General features: G+C 36.2%; 1 pseudogene; it reads left to right on the forward strand.

Annotated features, from left to right (window-relative positions):
- The first annotated feature begins 1223 nt into the window (after positions 1-1223).
- On the forward strand, positions 1224-4150 carry LOC107701260 (methylthioribulose-1-phosphate dehydratase-like; annotated as a pseudogene).
- The last annotated feature ends 1458 nt before the right edge of the window (positions 4151-5608 follow it).

Below are 5608 nucleotides of genomic sequence, written 5' to 3' on the forward strand. Positions count from 1 at the left end.
GTTTTGAATATTTCTCATGGGCATTTAATAATTTTTGACTTTCAGTCTGAGTTAAATCTCTTTTTTGGCTTATTTTATCTGTAAAAGAAAATCTGCTTAATAATTATGCACACCTGAATATAAGACATTTTTCACTTCCAGCCTTCATGAATAATTGTATATCAATTATAAATGATTAAATAAAAGATTAATAGTAGTTATTAAGATTGATGTCGTTTGGAATTGGTAAAATGTGCTTGGAAAAAAATATGATCAGAATATCAACTTGCATAATTATGCATGCACTGTATTTTTCCTCTTCTGCTGACGTGGTAATGCAAGAAATGCTGTGAGTGGTTGTCAAGGCAGCCAATCAGAATTTAGCAGCCTCGTCTCTGATTGGCTGGAATTATGGCATATTGTAAGGCTGGGTTGTGTTGAGCAAGCCAGCTGTTGGCATTTAGCGAGCACTGAGGGCAGGCATCAGGTGAGCAAGCTGGTGAAACGTTGCACGCGCAAACGAGTCTGCACACATCCAAAAACTTATTTTAAATGCAAAATTGATTTTCGTGCGCTCGAAATACTTTCTTCTTTGCGAGACAAACATTTTCTCCACAAAACTCAGTTCACGCGCGTGCAAAATGCACTTTTGTGCGCTCAAAATATGATCTTTCGCGCACAGAATTGTGGCAGAGATGTAATCCCATATGCGTCCAGCGTCATCAACCTGGAACTAAAGTTCGATTCAGTTCGATTTGTGAACCGGCTCTGACTGGTTACTTCCTGAGAAGTAGGGGGGAGCCAATGAGTCATTTATCATGTAAAATACACATGCTTATCAATGCTTGAAATTCGTTTAATAATCCAGTTATCTGGAAATATACACAAGATGAAAAACTAGATGTCATATCATATTATTGACTTCTATCCAAAACTCTTTTATTTTGCTTACAATCCTGCGTACAATGAATTAATGTACCCAATTGTTTAAGCTAATGTTTGTACCTACTTGACCATAATATTTTAATTGTAAAAATACAGAAAGTTTTCTGTTAAGCTTAGGTTTATCTAGCTGTATAAAAACGATAAAAGTCTAGGCAATGTCCACAATTAGTTAGCTAAGCAAACCATAGACTGTTTAACTGTCTGTCTGTGTGTGTGTGTGTGTGTGTGTGTGTGTGTTGACATTTTTGACACGTGCCTACCTCCTTGTTTGGGGGTCTTTTATCTTTTAAAGATCTGCACTTCCTTCTTCCGCTTCTAAGTGCTTGCTGTTGCATCAGGTGTTGGTTTTGAGCGAGTTGTTGTGGGCTGATTAGCGCCTCGAAACGAACTGAAGTATTAATCATAAAAGCTTGAGTCTGTTCAGCATTATTTTTACAGTCTTTTTCAGTGTGTTAAGAATGTCGTCGATGATAAACACTGTACAAGCGGAGTGCAACGGAAAGGAAATAGGGGTAAAACTATAAATATAATGTCCTTGTGCCTGGTTTTGTGGAATCAGAAATATTCGATATCGTTGTTTCTCCAGAATCTAATAAGCTTCCTTATTATCGAGACAACAGCATTAAAGATTTGATCAGGAGTGTGCGTTATGGTGGTGACCATGCAGTAACAGATATTATTGTTTAAGGATAAGGACCATCCTCGTGTGCTGATAAGCTGGGCTGGGTGACAGGAACCGGGGGAGGAATAAGCCTGCGGCATGGGTTAGTCAAGGCAGTTTACTCCAATAATAAAATCCACTGTGTTCCACAATATTCACTTGCTATGTGGATCAGTGACGTGAAAAGTGTTTATGATAAAGAAATGGAAAGGTCTTAAAAACAGATGTACCAAATTCTGACAGAGCGACTTTTCTCCCAAATATTATATTTTATGATGACAAAATTGTGTGGTGTAAAAAATGCTAATATATCTTGACCATGACACAGTCTGCAGATGTCCTCTCTGAAATATTTTCCCTTTTTTAAATGAATTAATTAATCTGTCTATCCATCCATCCATCCATGATGTTTGTGACTTAAACCCAAGAATGAATATACTGTCAATAATTACTTACCCTCATGTTGTTCAAAAACACACAAGACCGCAAAACACTCATTAAAAGGTTTCTGTCTCTCCATTAAGAGTCCAGGTATCCAAATCCTAAATCTTTTAAGATTAACCAAATCTTAAAAGGTCCAAAAAAGTTAAGACACATGCACAAGCTTCCTTGTGTACCATATGTAATCCACTATACATGTATGTGCATCGACCATTCAAATAAAGGCCTAAATTAAATCTGTTCATCATATAAAGCGATCATACTTCTTCACAAAACTTGAATTAAACCACTTGATTCATATGAATTAATTTTACAATGCCTTTATAACCTGTTTGGTTACCTGGACCTTCAATAGAGGGACCGAAACCTTTTGGGTCTCAATAAAAAATATTTTAATTTGTGTTTTAGAGATGAATCAAAGTCATACAGGTTTGGAAGAACATGAGGGTGAGTAAACGATGACAGAATTTTCATTCCTAGGTTTACTTTAATGCCCTTCAAATTTATTTTTATGTGAGAAATTAAAAACATGCATGTACCATATACTTGCAAATGTATGAAATTTATTGAAATGCATAATTATTTCTTCTTCCAGTGAGCACATTTATATAGCTCCCTCAGGTGTTCAGAAGGCGAGAATACAAGTAAGTTTTTTTTTTATTTTTTTTTTTATTATTGCGTCATACTACGTTGTTGCGGCAGGTAATGAAATAACGCCAACAAACTATCTTTCCACTCCTGTTTATAGCCAGATGACTTGTTTGTGTGTGATATTGATGAGAAGGACATCAGTTGTCCACCTCCACAGAAAAAGCTGAAGAAAAGCCAATGCACGCCCCTCTTCATGAACGCCTACACAATGAGAGGTACCTGTTCACACACAGTGGGTTGCTTCTGTTCTGTACTCTATTTAAAAGACATTGGCATTTCTTTTCCACAGGAGCTCAGGCAGTTATCCATACACACTCAAAGTCTGCTGTCATGGCAACTCTCATGTTTCCTGGCAAGGAATTCCGCATCAGGCATCAAGAGATGATCAAGGGGATTCGAAAAGGAAACTCTGGTACAAACTACAGGTTGTACTTGCTGCTAAGAGGCTTCACTCTTGCCATTTTACATTAGTAATCTGTAACACTTTCTTGTCCTATAGTAGTTCATCCAAAAACGAACAGTTGTGATTGTAATGTCAGCATCTTAATTTCTGCTTTTACTTTCTGTTTGTATGTATGATGACACTCTAGTTGTTCCAATTATTGAGAACACCCCAGAGGAGAAAGACTTAAAAGAGCGCATGGCCCGAGCCATGGACATGTACCCCGACTCCTGTGCTGTTCTCGTCCGCAGACATGGGGTCTACGTCTGGGGAGAGACCCGGGAGAAAGCAAAGACAATGTGAGGCTATAGGAAATGCAATGCACACCTCATGGCTATATTCTGTGTATGCATACAATATTTATCTTTTAAATCTGTATTATTTTTCAGGTGTGAATGTTATGACTACTTATTTGACATAGCTGTGCAGATGAAACAGTGTGGCCTAGAACCCTCTGCTCTTCCTACTGAAGATAAAGGCATTGTTTGATACATTTAAGTCTGTAAAGTTACCAAATGTTACCACTATGTTTTCAAAATAATAAATGCTTAATGCATTTTTGCACAAAATCTATGATGTTCACAACAATATTCTTTTCAGTATTTTTATTTTTTTTACAAAGTGTAATGTCAATTACCTGCAAACAGAATGCAATGTAAGAATAATGATTAGAATGGCTTGCATGCATTCTTCTTTTTGTGTGGATGCTATGATGCTTAGCAACAATGGCATCATAATGTCATGATTAACATTTGTTGCCTAATTTGGCAGCTGTTTGTATTCAAATGAAATTGCTATAAAATAAAAGTGCTTATAAGCTAAAATTGCTTAGAAATATAGGCCCGGTTTCACAGACAGGGCTTAGACTAAGCCAGAATTAGGCCAATAGTTCAATTAGGACATTTAAGTCATTTTTATGAACGTACTTAGAAGAAAACATTACTGGTTTGCATCTTAAGATAAAACAAAGGTGCTGATATATTTTAAGATCAGTCAGTGCACGTTTCTTTCAGTTGAAACAGCTCAGACTTACATTTTAGTCTAGGATTTTAGCCTTGTCTGTGAAACCAGGGGATAGAGTTATAACTGTATATTTGTTGGTTTTGTGCACAAGTGTTTTGTTTTTTTTTAATTCCTGAAGAAAGGGTTTTTTTTAAATGTTTTTGACAGAATTGCTCACCAAGGCTGCATTTATTTGATTACAAATACAGTAAAAATAGTAATATAGTGAAATATTATTGTAATTTAAAATAGCTGTTTTCTGTTTAATATATTTTAAAATGTAATCTATTCCTGTGATGGCAAAGCTGAATTTTCAGCAGCCACTCCAGTCTTCATTGTTACATGGTCCTTCAAAAAGGACCATGGTCCTTTAATCTGCTGACTTTGGTGCTCAAGAAGCTTGTTTAATTTTTTTTTTCTAGGATTCTTTGATGACTAGAAAGTTCAAAAGAGCAGCATTTGAAATATGTTTTATTTTTTTATGAACAATTATTTGAAATATAAATGTTTTCTAATACTATAAATTCCATTGAAATGTCACTGAATTGAATGCATCCTTTAATATGTATAATATAATTTATATATATATATACACACAATATTGTTGTCTCATTTGTTTGATTGGGTTCTCTTTGTCTACTTTCAGGACTTTCTGTCAACAAACAGTAATAGTAGTATATATTTTATATTGTTCATGAACTGATCAGAATGGCCATGTCGATTCTTTTAATGACTCAAAGCTGCTGCTGGATCAATTTAACAGGTTTTAGTATTGTTTGTTAAATATTATGCTTTTGATTTATGGTATTATTGACCCTGGATTTGTGTGTACTAGGCACACGATTGAGATTCAAACCATATATACAGTGTTATGTACAATTCAGGTCATATAGCCAGGAGATGGCACTGTGTTGTCTCAATGGCCTTTTGTACTCCGCAAGAATTCTTGTGGATGTGCCCTCTGCAACTTCAAACATGTTTATATTAGTCATTTTTAGTATGTCTGCATTTAACAGCTTGAGTTTCAGTGGAATATGAAAACAACTGTGTTGTGCCAGAGTCAGGGCTCAGAGAAAGACTCTATCAAATGTTATTTGAGGGAATCCATGTTTTACTGCCATCCATTTTGTACTGCTTCTGCCTGCCCATCCATTTGAATGAACATTATTCTCAAAGGCCCTGTAATTCACAAGCTGCCCGCGCCTGCTAGAATCTACAGGGCTGGTCTGAACTGAGCCTGGGTGATTCAAACCCCCCCTCCAGAGGCTGGTCTCATCATCCCTCCATATGCTGTTGCAGTTAACATCTCTGAGGCAATGCCTCTTGTTGTCGAGCAGGTTTCATCAGTACAATCAAAATATGATCAAATCTGATACACCCTCCTTTCAAAACTGCTGCAGACCATCAATGGCACAGATATACATGCAACTAATGTTGAGTGAAGAATGTCCATAATGCTCAGCAAAACACATTATGACTTAATCTTG

Source organism: Sinocyclocheilus anshuiensis, unplaced genomic scaffold (assembly GCF_001515605.1).
Source record: "Sinocyclocheilus anshuiensis isolate Anshui unplaced genomic scaffold, SAMN03320099.WGS_v1.1 scaffold1946, whole genome shotgun sequence".
Taxonomy (NCBI): domain Eukaryota; kingdom Metazoa; phylum Chordata; class Actinopteri; order Cypriniformes; family Cyprinidae; genus Sinocyclocheilus; species Sinocyclocheilus anshuiensis.